The 19,332-nt window shown below is 48.1% G+C and overlaps 1 protein-coding gene across 1 annotated transcript in view; it reads left to right on the forward strand.

The window, feature by feature from the left end:
• Positions 1-718: 718 nt before the first annotated feature.
• Positions 719-19,332, forward strand: part of PRSS35 (serine protease 35) — a 39,846-nt gene continuing 21,232 nt past the window's right edge. The window contains exon 1 of the mRNA XM_086926557.1: positions 719-958. The gene's annotated coding sequence lies outside the window, so the exon portion shown is untranslated. The remainder of the gene's footprint in view (positions 959-19,332) is intronic.

Below are 19,332 nucleotides of genomic sequence, written 5' to 3' on the forward strand. Positions count from 1 at the left end.
CGTTCTATTTGCAGGCCAGTCCTCTTTGCCATCCAGCCTGTCTCGCGGATGCCGTCATGAATCCGCCCTCTCACCTCCCTCCACCCTTGGCCTCCAGGCCCTCAGCCCGGAGACTCGCAGCCTCTCCACGCCTGGCAGTCTGGGAGTCCTTTCGGCTCTCAGTTTGCGGGAGTTTCCGCCGGGCTTCACAACGGCCCCCACCGTCAGACATTAAGGTGGTGCTTGTCGAGCTCTGTGGTGCTTGTCTGCGCAACTTCAGTGGCATCTGCGACCCTATCTTTGTGATTACACGACAAGATACTATGCTGTACTTGATTAAATACCCATCAGTCACCAACCTTGACTCTTGGGGGTTCGTTTTTTCTCAAATGTCACTGTCCTTAAATGCACACCTGTCCCTTCTGTTTGTTTAACTCAAGGATGCCTCTTCTAGCCTTGTGTTGCCGGAACGACCCCTGTTCTCCTTGGAGAGCTGTGCGTTAATAAAAGAGGCAAACTGGTCCCTGCCCTTCTCTCACACTGTGCCACAGGCACAGCCCGAAGGCGGTGCACCCCCGCCCAACAATCTACCGTGTGCGGTATGCTGTTCCTCCCTGTTCGTCTCCTCTCCGCCCCTCCCCCTTCTCTCTATCCGCCTGATTGCTATATTCGTAAAGTACCTCCTCCTATACCCCCCATCCCACACGCTCCCCTCCTAAAGCCCGGTTTCCATGAAGCCATTGAAGGAGGGGGCACTGCTCGGTGTCCTGCAGGAGGAGCCGCTCCCTCGGTCAGTGCTCCGGGCTGCTGTGCTGGTGGGGAGGTGTCCGGGGCTCCCTCGCTTTTAAGGACCTCAACAAAAGCCTCGAAGGGGGGCGCTGCCCTGGATAGCAGCATTTCATCCCGAGGGGGTGCATCCCTCCTGAAGCCACATTCCTGCAGGGCTGACGGACGCCCGCACCTCCTGCACTAGCCGCAGGTAAGAAGGGTGCTGGCCATAGCGCCTGCATGACAACCTGTGGATAGGCTCAACTAAGCACGGGGGCTTGCGAGACAAGAGGGTGCTTTGCATTTGCACAGCCGAATTGCTTTCGAACGAAGAATGTTTTGGGAAAGAAACTTCGTTTCAATAGTTGAAAGATATTATTAACATACTTGTCCATAATGGAGACTGTCCCTCCTTAAGTGTGTGTGGGGGGGGGGGGTCCCGTCTGGTGGCCGGAGTGATGTGCGGCCGCCCCCTGAGGTGTGTCTGGTGTGAGTGGAGGTGTGCTGGGCTCACTGCCCGGGCGCTGCACCTGATGCCCCGCGCTGCTCTGACGGGATGCTGAGGGAAGCTTTCAGCTGGCGTGAAGTATGTACAGGCGTGATGTACGTATGCGACACCTAGCCACAGGGTGAGCTCTGCTGCCGCTGTGGACGGGCCGGAGTCACTCGGAGCCCCGAGGCTACCTCGCGGCCAGCTTTAAGTTTAGTAACGCCGTCTCAGACGAGAGCAGAAAAACACATGTTGGAGCGGCGCTAAGAACCGGCCTGCCGAAAAACCGCTCACAAATGAGAGAGGCTGGGAAGCGCAGCCTGCAATTACCATCCGCTGCAGAAGGTCCTTCTTTGTATATCGCAGAAAACACTGATTTTAATGACCGAGGAGGCAGCCTGCGGTGACAGGGAGGGGGCGGGCGGCCTGTCCAGGGCACTGCGGCTGACATGAAAGAAGTTCTGTTGAGCTGGGAAAGGACAGGGTGATGCAGCCCAGGTGTGGGTGAGAGGTTATTGGGGACTGTGAGGGCCCGGGTGACCGGGAGGGCGTGCGCTGCAGAGCCCCGCCCAGCACGCGCACACAGTTTCACCCACGCACAGCACCCTCTCACCAGCATTTGGACAGGGGTTATTATCTCCTCCACAGCACAGGCAGAATGCCACCCCTTGCACCACAAGACAGTGTATCCACTCTTCGCAGTGTTTATAGCGCCAGTGGTACCCTGCTCCCCTCTTCCTCCAATGTGCTGTTATCCGCCACTCGATACTCGTCAAAAGGTGCTCCCACGCCTCGTCAGAGGTAGTACTATATTAATTACAATTACAAACACATGAAACCCCTACTTAACCCAACGACACGCTCCTGTTGCTATTTTTGTGGTCGCGTTTTAATCATGTCTTGCTGAAGGATTTTAAATGTGCTTAAAAATACGATGTATCTGTCCGAAAGATCTTGTCATTGGAGCGCGCATCCCGCGTGGTATCAATGAACTGTCACAAGTGTCTGCCCTGTTCTGATTGGATGAGAAGGTATGTGATAACACACTTTTACTGGGCATCTGACTATTCTGGAACGGGATTCAACTAAAGAAAGTATCCCTTTAAAAACGTAGGGGAACGTCGTAGTTCTTAGTTCCCTCCCAATTCGACCTGTGTATTTATCCCCATTCGTGGTTTCCAGATAGTCATTCTTTTTAATGCATGCATCGCTCGCTCTTCGGGTGCTTTCAGTCCCTGCCCGTGGGAGGGAGCTGCTTGGCACCTGTTTATTTACCCACAAATGACAGGCCTGGCCGGGGGGGGGGGGGGGGGGGGGGGGTCTCTGTCCGCAGCCCCGGTGCTCAGCGCTCTGGTCACAAGCTGCAAGGGAAGGGCGATAGAGGGAGGGAGCCATAGACCAGCCGCCCCCTTTAAGGAGTGGGAGCCTGGGAGGGTATGGTTGCAGGGAGCCGGGAGCCAGCGGACGGTGCCACCTGGGACAGGTCCAGCTGCGCCCACCACTGTTTCGTGAGATTGATGGAAAATGAGGCCAGACCTTTCCACACACACATCTCCCGCTAACGCCCATGGGACTGGATCTCACTCGAGTGCAGTCTTGCTCCCCGTACTCTAGAGAACGGACCTCTCTTCTCACTTCACCGCTTGTCTCACCTGCTGTTGTATCTCGTCCCGCCCCTGTCTACTATAATCTGCCCCCAATAAACCCTCCCTTTGCATCGCACTCCAGCCCACACCACTCTTTCTTTATTCTCTCAATAACCTCTGCCACGTCCTCTTTTGTGCAGTCCGTTCCCTGCCCTGCCCTGCCTCCTCCCTCCATCCCAGTCTTCTCCCACCCACTTTAACAAGCCCTCCTTCGTTCTGCCATTTCTTCTTTTTATGGCTCTTTCTTTCTTCTCCTTTACTCACGCAACCGCCTCTGTCCCCTTTGGCTCGTTCCTGCTTTCTCTCTGCCTGTCTCCCGTCATGCGCTAGTTTATTTGGCACTTCTCTCATTTTCTTCGAATATCTGATCCCTCTGTGCCACACCTCACCCCGTCTCTCTCGCCCTCCCCCTCCTCTCTCCCACCCTGTTTGAACCCCATTATCTCTCCACCCGCCTCCTCCTCTTTTGCTCTCTCCCTGCATATTTGTCTCATTCTGCCAGAAATATTTTGACAGCCTTCCCATTTCTCCTTAGTGAGAAAGAAAGCGATATTAATGCTGATTTAAAAAACAGAGCTTACCACAAAACACATCGCCCTCTGTGGAAGGAGAAACTGAGCACATCATTCCCTGGAAAGAAAGCCTCTCTGGGTGAAAGTAGTAGAGAGGGTCACAGACCCGGTGCTGTGCTTAGATGCTCCTAGGTAAGACACACGACAGAGCCTGGGCAGAGGCGGCCTTAGGCATGTGCAAGCTGTGCACCTGCACAGGGCCACCAAACCCCAGGTGCCACCACGCCAATATATATTCTTAATATAATAATCCTCTGAGGATGGATACATATTTGCGTGGCGGCCCCTGGCAGGGATTTGGCGGCCTCTGTTCCTCTTCCAAACACCCTGACACCCCCCCCCCCCCTCTTCACTAGCCTCCGCGCTCCGCCCCGCCTGGACCCCCTCTTCCGGGGCCCCCTACCTACACTCCCAGCCCATGAGCCTAGAGCCGCCCCTGGGCTGGGAGACAGCACTGCTGCAGTTAGGCACCAACACGTCCTCATTATATTCATTTCAAATGGGCACTGGTGCACATTTGCACTTAAATGTATGCAACTGAGCAAGTGCAAAACATGATATCCTTGGCACCCGAGCAGTGTGAATACATTTTGCACTAGTTAATCAACATGTCGGTGTATAACAGTATAATTGCATCAAGATCAGTTCAGTCCATCCATTGTATAATAGTCGTTCGAAAATGGCCTTAGCACTAATGTACTTTGTGCAATCTGGCCTGAGAGATCCCCTCTCAGACGTGAGTCTCACTCTTCACAGGTGAGACATGAGACCGTCCTCAAGGGTCCCGTGCAGAGCAAGAGACGGCGTTACCATGGCAACGCATCACTCGGTGGTGGGGCACAGGGTTTACGTCAGCTACGAGAGGTGAATTCGTAATCCTGGGCGTAGCTTCAAGTGGTGCAGTAGGTGCAGTGGCACCGGGACATCGAACATTGAGGACCCCCCTGAACTTCGAATATTCATGTATTTTGCGGTTCAGACAACTAGAAGGTGCTAGGTGCTCATGTCCTTCCTTGCACTAGGGCCCATGACACACTGGCTAGGCCCTGGTCGCAATGGTAGCAGACAGACTCTGTGGTGGGAGTAAGTCCAGGACCCGAGGACAGTGACCGCTAACAGGAGTAAACCTACTGGCATATTTACAAGGGAAGTGGCAAAGTGAGGCGTTAACCTTCCTGGTTTAACACCTCACGTCGCCACTTCAGAAACGCAGGGCTGCACTGCGCTGGAGTGACACTTAGCAGCCTAGCGCCAATGCAGGCACCCTTAAGGGTGTCTGCATCGGAGGGAAGCTTGTTTGCCTCCATCTTTTCCACATTTAGACCTGTTGATCTGCCTAGCTCTCTCAGAATTCTCAAGGCACTAAAGTCGGGATCCCCTAATGACCCATGTGCGGCTAGGCTTCTGTCCGAAGTGGCAGATACCATCAATCCAGAGGAAAACTAATGGTCAAGAAGTCGCTCTGCGAGGCATCTGTTCCAATGTCGTGGAAGCAGGCGCTGAGTCTTCCCCTCCTCAAAAAGCCGTCACTTGACCCTCTGTTACCTGAGAACTACCACCCTCTCTTGCTCCTGCCAAGTTTGGCTAAGGTCTGCTTGAAGGTGGTTACGTCTCAGCTAACCAACTATGTAAAGCCCCTTTATTTTCAACATCTATGTGACTCCGCTGATTTATCTCGCAGAGTCACAAGGGGCTAAAGTGATGGCCTACACGGATGATACTCAGCTTCTGTTTTCCTGGAGGAAGGGGGACGACTCTGTTGTGGGTGCGCAACACTGTCTGTCTTTTGTTTTTTGCCGGCTTGCGAATGGAGAGATGAAGTGTAATGAAGGAAAATCTGAGGTGCTTGTGTATGGTTCTTTCTCTGCGGACTTCAAAGAAAGGCTGTGGCCACCTGGCTTCCCCCGGCCCACTCCGGGAAAGAGTACCGCAAAAAATCTCGGCGTCTGGTTCGATGAAAATCTGAACTTCTCAACAGAAGTGAAGACATTGGCAGCGACCTGCTTTGACACTTTGAAAATCTTGAGGAAGTTTCTCCCACTTCTGCCTGGAAGTGCCGAGGAAACTGTGGTCCGCGCTCTGATCTTGTCCCGTTTGGACTATGCCAACGCTCTTTTGGTTGGTAGTCCGGGTTTTCTTGCAAAGATATTGCAAGTAGTCCAAAACTCAGCAGCAAGACTGTTATTGGGCTTGTCATCTAGACATAGTGTTCGCACCCACTTTCGTAACTTGCACTGGCTCCCAGTTGAATCTCCTCTAAAATTCAAAATGCTGTCCATCGCGCATTGGGCCCTTTATGGCTTAGGCCCCATTTATCTTCAGAAGAGATTTGCTTTTTATAAACCTGGGAGGCAGTTGCGTTTGTCTGCTCAGTCACTGATACAGACCCCCAAGTTCAATCGCCAAAGGCTCGGTGGGAGCTCCTTTGTTTGGAAAGCTGGTCTGGTCTGGAATATGCTGCCCTTGGCACTCCTGGGCACCCAGGATCCATTGCTCTGCAAGAAAAAACTAAAAAAGTTGCTCTTTAGCTTTTGATTTGTGTGCATCTCTCTTTCTGGAGCAAGCGCCAGGACACTCTTGAGTAGCCGTGCGCTGTATAAATTAAATATAACATATAACGTGTACAAGAAGGTCCTCCTTCCTGTACATCAACAATCTTGAAATTGCGTTTTGTAACTTCTATGTGTGCTGCTTAATGCATCACACATAGAAGTCACAAAAGAGTATCTTAAAAAAATGACTGTTTATGTACAGGAAGGGTGACCTTTATGTACATAAACAATCCGCAGCACACATGAAAACAGCAAAAATGAGGAGAGATGAAACATTTCTCCTTGTTGGGCGAGGGTAAGACCAGATTTTCAATGGTCCTAATTCTGGCGCTGCCTCCTATTTAAGCCTCCCTTGTAAATAGGGGGCAGCATCAGAATCAGTGGGTGTTGCGGTGGAACGCCCACTGCAACACCTATTCCTCTCCCCTTTCACGCTAAGCATAGCGTAAAAGGGAACCTTATTTACAAGGCAGCGTTAAGCTCCACTAAGTGGCTTAATGCTGCTTTGTGAAAAAGGTGAAGCCCCTATTGCCACAGGAACATCACTAAAAGTGACTTTTCAATGGTGATAGGGGCTTGTAAATATGCCCCCTAGTCAGAGCTGAACCTGCCAACAAGCAGGAAGTGATTATACAAGAAGGCTGGAGCAGACAAGGATCCGCACCTCCAAAAGTTCAAAGACATAACCAAAATATGAATAACTACAGAAGACTGATAAAGTAAACAGTTCATTAAAGTGCATGTGTGGTCCCCACGTAGGCTCAGTGACTTATACACTAATTGCAGACTTGCTCTAAACTGCGGGGACAAGTTTGAATCCCAACATGACTATTAAGCCTTCCATTTTTTGGAGGTCTCTAAAGGAGTACACATGTACTGAACAATAATACCCATTATCCACAGAGCTTAGAAATGGTGAGAGTTTAGCATGAAGTGCTATATAAAAGAATTCATTAACAAAAAAGTGGGGTCACGTCATGCCCTCTTGCATGAACCCCACTGGCTACCCAGAATTAATGCTTGATTAATTTAAAATGTTGTGCCTTACATACAAAAAACACACAAAAGTTGATGGGAGGAATGCTTGAAATTTGTCTAAACACTGGTGATCGCTCGAGGTAGCATCCCAACCCATTGCTGTTTTGCTCATCATGTCACCTCAGTTTAGACCCAGCCGTATGGACATTAGTCTTGATCCTGCTCTTCATGGGAACAGTCCAGCCCGAACTGCCAGGCCAGGTCCTCTCTTAACCGGACCCAAGAATCCTGGGACTGATTTCGGGGTGTCACCTCTCAACAGCCAGGCTAGCTTGAATCCAGTGACACAGTGAGCATGGGACCCACCTCTGGGCATACCCATGCCACTTAGAGCGGTACATGACATACACAAAAGGTGATAGGAGGAATGCTTGCATTCAAAACCATTGACCACAACCATCCCCCTTCCCCAGCATAATTGTTCTCCATTGCTGGTGATCTGAGAGGTCTTAGAAGCTGAAATACCCTTCATCTGAAGTATCTAAATTCAGAACAACATCTGCTCTAAAGCAATTATTCTCTGGGGCTGCTATGACCACAAGTTTCTACTCAATATAATGGAGAAGCCCACCCTTCTTACCATCAGAAAACATAATCCGAACTTCCTAAACTAATGCCAGCTCGAACTTTAACTGACATTCTTCTAAAAATCTGTTTATTGTTGTTAAACGTGCCTTGCAATCTCTTCTTACCACTCTTATAGTTTAATGCTTTTAAAAGGCATATTGTAAAGTGAACAAAAGTTATATGTAGGGTTGGGTCCTCCACTAGGGCGGAGGAGCGCCTACCCACTGCTTTCTCGCAGTGCGAGAAGCAGAAACATAAAATGGTAATAAGGACCATTTTATGTTTCTGCTTCTCGCACTGCGAGAAAGCAGTAGGGTTTGGTTGCAGGCGGGCGGGTGGACAGGGCTGCTCTGCAAGCGGGGCTGGGCAGGGGAGGAGTAGTGTGTCCACTCCTAAGTGTGCATGACTGGTTTGGTCGGCCCTCTGGAGCTGACCAAACCAGTCATGCACACTCTGCCCTTCTCCATGCAGGCTGCAATGCAGTCTACATGGAGAACATGGCTGGGCCATTAGCCCCTGGTTGAGTGGCATCCCGACCAAATCACAATGCTGCTTGCAGCGCTGTTATTGGCTTAGGGGTGGGAGCTTAGCTGCCTGCTTCCTGTTCGGAGGCAGGCGAGCAGAAGAGGAGCAGAGACGACGCGCGACTCGGCCAGCGGGACCGTAAGTGGATGTTTTTTAATTGTTAAATTACCCCCCCACACCTCCCCCCGTGCGACCCTCCTCCCCGCCTGACCCTCGCCTCCCACCCACAAGTCATGCCGGCCGCGGCTGGTTATATGTAAAGCACCTTAACACCAAATCGACAAAGAGCCTCTGGTGGTGCAACCGCATGCATGGGCTTTTTGCACCCCTATGGCACTTTGGAATTACAGAAGGGGCTGCAGATGTTTTTACAGCCTTTTCTGCAACATGGATTATGCAGAGTTAAATATGAGTTGGTGCGATCATAAGGTGCTATGCCTTCATTTGCCTGAGGGCCTAGTCCCATGCATATGAGGTAAACCTTTGCATTTTAGTATGTACCATATGACAGATATGGGTGCAGAGGCAAATATACCTTCAGGAGGTACAGGGACCGTGTCTCACATTGAGATGGTGCACAGTTAATGTTCCTTTTGGGAGGGGGCCAATGAATTTGAGGAACCCACCTAGAAATCCTCCTGCAGACAGGTGCAGTGGGTCTCTGCACCCGCTTGAAGTGGGGGGAATCTCTGCCCCACTTTCATACGCAGACTGGGTTGCCAGCCACAGTGAATGGTGGTCTGTCGGCCTTAAGAAGCCAGACCACCCTTCGCTAATCAGCTGTTAATAACGCTGGCGTGAGTTTGCACCTTCACTCTGGACCTGAACAGCACCTTCAGAGTAGTAGGGCTCACTGTCTCTGTCTGCCGCACTCAGTCATGGGTGTGCCTCAACGCAGAATGGGACAGTGCATCCTACCTGTAATGTGGCCTGAGGTGCGCTATAAAAGAATGCTAAATAAACATAGTTTAATGCACTCTGAGCCATTGTTTTAGGGAGATACCTATAACCTAGCAAAGATCATAAACTGGAACCCTGCATGGACGCCATACATTCCATTGTCTCCTTACAAAGGCTTTCTGTGGCAAGTGGAGGTGCGCGTAGATCAAATATCAAATATTGCACAGAGGGAACATAGAAGGAGATTGCTAACAAGCCACAGGTGGTCTGCTGTGGCAGTCACTGTAATTAGGGCTGCTCTACTTGAGCTAATGAATAGTAAAACCCAAGGAGGTTTATAATAGGCAGAATGAATATGTCTGAGGTGAATTTACATGAAAAGGATTACAGTATAGTGTTTTTTCTATATTTGTTGGTCAATTTAAACACAGCACCGTAGATCACAGAACCCAATACTAACAGGGCTGGACCTCAAGCTGGGACCACTCTGTTAGGATCAGACTTTCTATTTATGCACCTTTCCACTTGGCATCCTGAAGCCAACGCCACAGAAGTCAAATTAGCCCCAGAACAGGCTGCTTTGAAGGTCCAGGCATCTGTCCAAGCTTCCACTGGCATAGCGCGTCTCATGTTCCACGCAGAGGGTGTGGAGTCTTCCTTTATTATGGACTACACTTCGTTTTCTACCGGTTGGTTTTGTCATCAAAGATTCTGTAGGTCATAAACTGCTATGACTAGCAAAATAACTTGATTCAATGTAAGTTCAAAGGATTTTTTTGTGCAAATTGACATTTTCGCTGCAGCCAACAAAGAAATGGAGAGCCTTAATGTATGTGGGTTTGCCATAGAATTATCTTCATAGGACAGGAACACTTTTTGCCATCTTGACAACACATCAAGGTCTGAGCAGAAGCAGCAATCCGGGTCTTTAAAACGCCTGGGCGCCAGGCCCCAACTAAGGCAGCCTTAAACCAAGAGCAAAGCATCCATGTCTGCATACATGCTAGGAGGAGCTGGAATCATACACATGAAGGCAATCACTTTGAGATGATAACAGTTAGGGGGTATGCACCTGTTACAACGCATTTTTTACAACGCACTACCACTACAACGCAGGCATTACAACGCATACCATTACAACGCATTGCGCTGGGGGGCGCTCTAGGATAAGAGGTAAGTTTAATTTACTATCCAACACCTTCCCTAGGGTCCACGGGGACTGGAGTTAGAATAGTAAATTATACTTACCACTATCCAGCACCCCAAAGCGCTATGCGTTGTAATGGTATGCGTTGTGAATACCGCGTTGTAATGGTATGCGGAGTAAAAGTATGCGTTGTAACGTCATACATCCCAGTTAGGGTGACTAACGCTAGAGGAGAAGTCCAAGCTACTTATGGGCCCATCGACCTTTCCTCAACCACCCTAACCGACCCCCACCACATCAGTCACCACCAAAAAACCTCGCACGGGACATCATCACAGTCGTAGTCTAATCCAGAAGAGGACCTTGACCTCATAATAGGTCGCCTAACAAACTATACTCTGAACAGGATACCAAGATGGCTTGGGAGCACCATAAGGGCTGTGATGTCACGTCAGTGAAGTGGAATAGACAGGTCTGTCGTTAAATGAATGGAAGTGTTTTATAACTAACAGGATCGAAATAGAAGCCATTACTGCATTTGTCATAAGTAATCATGTGGCATCTGCTCTATTACTTTTGTCTTTACTGCATGCACCCTATTTCTAACTAAACTGTGTAGTAAATGTGGGTTAAGAGGTTTAAACAATGCTGATGATTCCCAGACCATCCATTGGTTAGCCCTATTAGTAAACAGATATTCATCTGCCTATCCCAAGTGTCTTCTATTGACAAAAGAATATGGAAACATTGGAGGAAACTACGGGCAGGTTTATCATTCTTTCATGAAGCAAGCCACTTTGCTGCGCTATGTGAAAGGGCAGGAATGCAGCGTATTTACCATTATGCGGCACATTCCTGGCGTTTCCCAGAGCTGGCACACTTTTGGCTGCCCAGCGCCAACGCAGGCACCCTTGTGTCATGGTGCAAGGGAGCCTTCATTGCAGGCAGGATTGTTTTTGAGCAGGTAGGGACACCTTCCAGCACAAAAATAATCCCGAGAGACATTTTTCTCTTTGTATGTGTTGCAAAAGGCAACACAAGCAGAAAGAGGACAGAAAGAGGAAACAACCTGGGAAAAATAAAGATATTTCTCCTTGCTATGCCTCACCTGGTGAGGAGTAGCATTTTGACACATTCCCAGGTCTACCACTAATGGTAAATCTGGGAATGCACCAAAACCATAGGTGGATGCATGGGAACACCCACGCTCCACGCATGGAATGCCTCCGTGCTGCAGAGTAACACAAGCGGTACAAAAGGGGGTGGTGATGGACGGAGCATCTGAATCAATCAAACACTCACACCCAGTCAAAAGATCTGGGTTTAATCCATCACCGTTCTTTAGCCCACTCTGCCACCCCAGTTCAGACATGGCTATATGCAAATCAGTCTGACCCTGTGCCTCCTTGGAACAGTCCAGCCCGAACAGCCAAGCCATGCCTTCCCTGGACCGGAAACAAGCTTCCAAGGACCGGTTTCTGGCATTCCTGCCATCTTCAGCCCGGCTTGCTTGAATCCAGTGGCAAAGTGAGCAAGGGACTCACGTCTGAGCATACCCTGCCACACTTATGGCGGCCAAAAGCGATACAAAAGGGGGTGGTGATGGACGTGGGCTAAAGAACGGTGATGGATTAAACCTAGATCTGTTGACTGGGTGTGAGTGTTTGATTGGTTCAGATGATCCGTCCGTTACCACCCCCTTTTGTACCGCAGAGTAACACATGGCAGTGATTTACGGTGGGCTTGCAATGCTTGATAAATCTCACTTAGGTTTTTTGTCACCCTTGCACCCCCTTGCTTGGTGCAAGCGCAATGCAAAACCTTGATAAATCTGGCCCTGAATCCAAATAAATCTGTTTTTCAGATTGTTACTGGAGAATCCCTTCAAATACTATAGACCTACACAGACAAAATATTCCTGCATCTCCGAAAATCAACCACATAAAACTATCCCTCAAAGAACTGCACTGACTTCTGATGGACGCAGTGATCAAGTTCAAAGCTTTTTGTACCATTTGCAAGGTGCACTCGAGCAAACAGCCAGAATACCTCCATAAATTGGCAAACCTGTATATGCCGAACTGGAACCTGGACTTCAACACATGACATCTGATCACCAAATGAACCTTCAAGTCACTGAAACACAGAGGGAAATCCTTTGGAGCCCATGTCACGTGGTTGCAAAGTGCACTGCATCCAGGTTGAACAGAAGAACTGAGGGGCATATTACCAAGCAATAGCGATAATTATCGCTATTGCTTGGTTAGCGTGAAAAAATTATCGCCGAGCTGTGGCAATTTTTATCGCAGATAAACCTTGGTATTACCAAGGTTTATCGCAAATGCGATAAAAATCGGCCGCAATGCATGAATATCGCTGACAAGTCAGCGATATTCATGCATTAGCGAGCTAATGCTCTTAGCCATGTTATCCACCTCCCATTGGATAACATGGCTAAGAACTGCTCAGGGCAGGTGTTAGCTTTTGGAGATATTCGCGCTTAGCGCGAATATCTCCAAAAGTTGGTAATAGGAGATAGCGATGTTAGCGACTGTTTCCAGTCGCTAACACCTTGGCACGCCCACTTTGCATGTCATTAGTGATAAATATCACTGACATGCAAAGTGGGGCCCAAGGTGGTCGCTATCTCCTACTAGCTGTCGCTAACTGGTGTTAGCGACAGCTAGGTAATAGGGAGATAATTTTATCTCCGCTTTCTTGGCTTTTAAAGCCAAAAAAGCGGAGATAAATCCCCTTGATAATATGCCCCTACACTCCGGGCTAAATTTACCAAATTGTCAACCAACGCAGCGCAGTAGCCAATAATGCCGCAATGTGCTGCACTGCATGACAGGCAGAGAGCACAAGAGAGCCAATCTACAGAGATATGGCCCTCTCCCCGCTCCCTAGAGCCTGCACAGAATTTTGCTGCCGAGTACCACACACATACCTTTGTGTCACAGTGCAAGGCTCTGTACGTGAGTCTAGTGTAGGTTTTCTACTGGATGGGTTCCCTTCCAGTACAAAACATTATGCCTGGACAACTTTAAACACTTTTCCTACTTTGTATATGTGTGGTAAATAAAGGAGAAATTAAAAGATCTCTCCTTTTAATGCTGATTTCAAGATGCGTACATTTTTTACTCAAACCCCTGTCTCAAATGATTGGTAAATAATGTGTTGCATGAGCAACCATGGGTAGTTGCATGAGAACATCCATGTACCACCCATGAAAAACGCTTACTTGATGATAAGTAATGCAAAGTAGTGCTTCGTACGGGATTGCCTTACTTTCAGACTACTTTCCAGCGCAAAACACGTTTAACACTGGAACTTAAATTACTAAAAAAGCATTTTGTGCTGGTTTGAATCACTTTAGTGTCGCAAACCTAGCCGAAAATGTTAGTAAAACTGGCCCTTCATGTGCTTCAATAAACACAAAACACCTACCTATTCTGGCTCACCTTCTACTGAACTCACACAAAATAGAGATTGCAGAACATGAAACATGGGTCTCAGATACAATGGTCTGGACTCCACTTTTCTCAACCTTACCTCTAAAGCACTGCCCACATGTAGAGTGCTCTGTGTGACCAAGGACGGCACAAAATACTTTATAAAACCACTAACAAATAAGTAACATTTTGTATAGACCCTTGGTATAAGACATTAGGGTGTGCTAAACTGAAAAATGCGATTATATGGTGTTGCCATTTTCCACATAAATCTGATTTACCAAACTCACCATATAATCCATCATCTAATTAATAATTTAGAGACTTAATAAATATGCTCTCACCGCAAACGAATCAAACGTTATTTAAATTAATGCATACTGGGTGCAACGATGCACCAGTGAATGTGTTTTGGTTTTTCATCAGCTGTAAAAAAGCATTCAGGTGGCAATTGATGGACTGAAGAAAGGGCACTGTCTGTAACAAGAAAGGAAAACCTTAAATACTCCCACATAATTCAAATATTGTGAATAAAAAGCCTCTTTCTTTGGAATGATTATTTTATTCCATTTGTAACCTTAATGTATTTGCTCAATGCAGCACACATAGAAGTTGCAAAAAGTCATTGTTTTAAATGGATTGCACATAAACAATCAAAGGCCTTTTGCTGGTTCTATTTGTGCTGCACAACGAAGCACACATAGAAGCAGCAAAAACGGGGAGAAATTAATCATTTCTCCTTGTTGCGCCTGTTTAAGAGCAGGTTTTACCCTAGTTTTAATGTTGGCGCTGCCCCATATTTACGCTGCCCTTGTAAATATGGGGCAGCACCAAAATCAATGTGTGTTGCGGTGGTACGCCCAGTATTGCGTGAAAGGGGGCCTTATTTACAAGGCAGTGTTAAGCCACGTTAAGTGACTTAACGCTGCCTTGTAAATAAGGTAACGTTCCTGTGGCGATAAGGGCTTGTACTATGTCCCAGAGTCACATGACTAACCGGCTCGACACTGGCCACTTCTGTGCCACTGGTAGAATAAAAGCTACAAGTGGTCTGGAGCCTGTGCCACACACCCTCCTCTGCTTGTTTTACTGCCACGCCCCTTGCTGGGATTCTCTTTCTACTCCTTCTGCAGGTCCCAGCTCTCACCGCTGCTCGTCCACTAAAGGGGTTCTTTGCTATCGCTGCTGACGCAGCCAGGGCAACTTACCGCCTCACCCGCCCTAGTGGCTGTGATGGCAGACCAGAAAATCCTTGGTCCCCGCCCGAGGGGATGTAAGCCAGGTCCTGGTCGAGTTCTACCACTGGGCTCTGCAGCTCCGTGGCACTCAAGCCGCCGCAGGAGCGGGTGGTGGAAACGGGCATCTCAACATCTGCAAGGAGTCAGCTCTCTCTGCGGCTTCTCGCTCTATTGGAAACAGAACTGTACCACTGCTTTCTCCTTAGGAAGATCAACACAGAAACCATGAAAACTTACAGGTTAACTCATATTGTCAAGTGGTCATCCTATGCATTTAATTTCAGTGGCCCTAAATACAGAGCTCTGAAGTTATGCTAAATTGTCCTCCCTAACCTCTGTATTTTTCTTAGACTTTTGAGCACTTTGGGGCAGATTTATGTTGGACTTGCGCCACGTTTGCGTCACGCAACGGCGGCGTAAACGTGGCGCATCCCTGCGACCCATTTACAACGTGACGCATCTAGGCAGATGCGTCACGTTGTAAAGCCCTGCGCCACATGTGGGCGTTCCGGCGCAGGGTGGGCGTTCCCGGGCAGGCGCACCTGGCAAAAGTGGCTGAGTGAAATCTACAAGATTTCACTCAGTCACTTTTAGGCCAATGCTGCGTCAAGACCCTGCGCCTGCTTGAAGCAGGCGTAAGGCTTGACGCAGCATTGGACAGATAGGGCACCCCCGAGCCTTTCTGGAGCTGCGTCACGCTTGCGACGCAACTCCAGCAATGCGCCACCATTACGGCACAGATGCGTCACGCAGCTGTGTCATTTTTGCCCCATGGTGCGCCGCATTGTAAATGAGGCGCACCATGGGTGGCGGAGCTGCGGCGCACAATAACTGGCGCATCCCTGGGGACTCCTGGACCTACATTATAAATAAGTACACTGTCACTGTTTGTGCTGTATCACACCTTTAAATCCATTCACAGGGCAGAGACTATGACAGCAAACCTCATTGCAGTAAATCGACTGCCCCAGCACAGCCGCGCGCTCACACCTGCCCTGGGGCAGTGCACTAATGAAAGGTGGACTCACTGTTTGAAGTAGCCGGTAAGTGTAGGAGTAAACCGCCCTGCTTTTGAATGGGGGAGGGCAGAGATCCTCTAGTAGGTGGGTGCAGCAACTAACAGCACTAGCCTGCAGAGAGATATCTGGAGAGTCCATGTTGTATCCTGGTCTTCTTCACGGGTCGCCCTCAGGGAGGGCAATAACTGCAGTCCACTGCTTTGTTGCACATTTTCAGTGCACCTTCTTTCAGATTATTTGCCTCTGAGCTACATCTGTAACACAGTGCAGCCCTACATGCACAGTTTCTCCTCATTTGTATGGGGCCAAGGTCGAAAGGAAATGAGGGTTTGCCTCTCTGAGATCATGTCTGTTCTACATGTGCAACAACGCAAACTGTACTGCAGAAGGGGCCAAGCAAACAACAGTGGCTCCTTCTGTAATACTAAAGTGCTCGGGCACAGAAAGCTGGTGCACATGCCCGTTGTGCCCCTGAGACACTTAGGGGCAAATTAACAACTAAAGCGGCGGAGCCCAGCATTAAGCCAAGAAGGCTAGCACCGCTCTCCGTACCTTTAGAAACGCATGGCTGCACCGTATTTACAACAATACGGTGCCGATCTGCGTGTCTCTCTGTGCTGGTGCTAAACCTAGGTACCTAGTGCCAAGGCAGCCATTCTCGCACCATAGTGAATAGTGCAAGGGTGCTTGCTTTGTGGGAAATTATTGTTTATGTGCAGGAAGGTGCTCCATCCTGCACATAAACAGTCATAAATGGTGATTTGTAACTTCCATGTGTGCTGTTTGTGCAGCACACATAGAAGTTGCAACTCATCATTTTAAAAATGATTGTTTATGTTCAGGAAGGGACACCTTCCTGCACATAAACACCCATACATGGTATGGTAACGAAGACAAATAAAGCTTTTACCCTCAATTTGCCTGTTTTAGACCAGGTTTTCTCTGGTCTTAATTTTGTCAATGCCAAATTTTTGTGCCACCCTTGCAAATATTGGGCAGTGTCAAAATCAATAGGCGTTGCGGGGGAACACCAACGCAACACCCATTGTGCACCCCTTTCACAGGTATAGGGTGAAAGGGTGCCTTATTCACAAGGCGGCATTAAAGTGGCTAAATGCTGGAAAAAAGTGAAGTTCCTGTGGAGATAGGAGCTTGGTAATATCACCCGATTGCAAGGCTGTCTGCAAGCAGGGAGGTTTGTTTATGTACTGGAAGGTGTCTCTTCCTGCACATAAACAAATCTAAAATGCCAGTTTGTAACTTAAAAACTTAAATGCGTGCTGCTTCATGCAGCACACATGTCAGTACCAAACTGCATTTAAAAAAAGAAAAAGGTTTGTTGATGTACAGAAAGAGACACACTGCTCTTGTGAATAGGGGGCAGCGTAAATATCAAAGGGTGGTGGTGTAACGCCCACCACAACACCCACTGCACGCCCCTTTCACGCTAAACAGAGTGTGGAAGGGGGCCTATTCACAAGGCAGCGTTAAGCCACGTTAAGTGGCTTAGCGCTGCCTTGTGAATAAGGCGAGGCCCCTATCGCCACCACAACGTCACTCATTGACGTTGTGGTGGCGACAGGAGCTTGTGAATATGCCCCTTAGTGTAATAAGGACCCGGATCTCTAGGAGAGAACATGAAATCTCTGTTTTTTTCTGATTGCAGACAAAAGCATACCAAAGACCGCTCCCACGCTCAAAGCAATCTGCAGCCTTTGAATTCACAAGTTGGCTACAAAGCAGATGAGAGAAACAGAGATATGAGAATGTTCTCAATTATCGAGCTCGGTGAAAAGGCAACATTTATATAAACAAGTGGATACAAAATAAATCTCCCTAGGACAGACGTTCCTCAGTTCAGCGTAGGCAAGGAGGCACACACAATAATATTAATTATTTGAATGTAGAATAATGTAAGTGTTCATATTAATCATGATCATTCATATAGCATGATATCCAAATTGAATGGTTTTTTGGTGCTGAGTAAAAACTGAGTATTACTACCAAAGTATTACTACCAAATTAAATGATATTAAATGATAGTCTTTTTTCATCAAGTTCAGATAACTAAAAGAATGATGTACCTCTGCAGGTATTTAACCATATCACTTGCAGGTTACACGCAGCTCTTTGCAGCATGTGCATAACCCACTAAGATATATTATCAAACCTGTCATCTTCTACTTACATTGACTGTACAACAAGCCATTTATTTGAATATCTACGATTACTCTGTAGTCCGCAGATCCCTGTCATCAGAGGTTTACCCTGTCCAGTTACCATAGGATGAGGAAAACTGAATTTGTTTATTGAACGGTTTTATTTAGTGTCAACTACACCAAGTGGTATAACCATGCTTTACATAGAACAAGAGTAGCCACATACACCATCGAATTAAACCCAGCTAAGCGAACATAAGAATGAAGAAGCAGCAAAGAATATATAATCAGTCACATGGGAAGGTTTCCCTCTCATTACTAGTGTATCTGTTTCTTCCGGTCCATACAACAGTTTGTGGCGTTTAAGTGAGATAAAGGTGAAAAAAGTGGGGTCAGATTTACGTTTCCTGGTGCATCCCTGCAAATCAGCAGGGATGCGCTAGGAAAGATGCGTGACGCAAGTTTACCCATGCCCCACTATAGATGCGCCTCATTTACAATGTGGCGCATCATGGCGCAAGGATAAACAGATGCGTGTCGCATCTGCCGGCGTAAGGTTGGCACAGTGCTGGAGTTGTGTTGCGGGCGTGACGCAACTCCAGCACTGTTTCATCCTTGCATATCCTCAACATGGTACGTCACACCTGACGCCTGCTTCAAGCAGGCGCAAGGTTTTGACGCAGCGGCGTCGGAAAAGTGACTGAGTGAAATCTTGTAGATTTCACTCGGGCACTTTTCTGAGGCGTTCCTGCGATGGAACACTCCCCCTGCGCCGGAATGCCCACATGAAACCTGACGCAGGTTTCATGTGGCCGCAGGGCTTTACAACATGACGTATCTCCCTGGATACGTCACATTGTAAATAGTGCACAACGTGGGCATGGTTTACGTCGCCGCTGCATCACAGAAGTGACACAACGGTGGTGCAAATGTGGCGCACGGGGCTCGTAAATCTGCCCCAGCGTTTTTAGAGCTTTCCTCAAAGGTATATGTTTTTCCTACTTGTGCAGAGTTGCACAGGGTGGGGTCATTGTATGAAAGAATATTTCAAGAGAAAGTTTGTTTTCGATTTTGGTGAGTTAATAAGGAAGAACTCCTCAGTGTATTTGAGTCTAGTCCTGTTGTGCTGCTTCCTAGATATGTCACGGTTTCTTTGCATTCTGGTACTTGTAGTCCTGTATTTACAATGAGGGAAGGGAACAGCATTAGTACCAGAATGCATGACAACTTGAAATCTTAGTAGATTGAAAACACCGGCGCACAGCATCTAGTGCATA

This window comes from Lissotriton vulgaris, chromosome 6, assembly GCF_964263255.1.
Source record: "Lissotriton vulgaris chromosome 6, aLisVul1.2, whole genome shotgun sequence".
NCBI lineage: Eukaryota > Metazoa > Chordata > Amphibia > Caudata > Salamandridae > Lissotriton > Lissotriton vulgaris.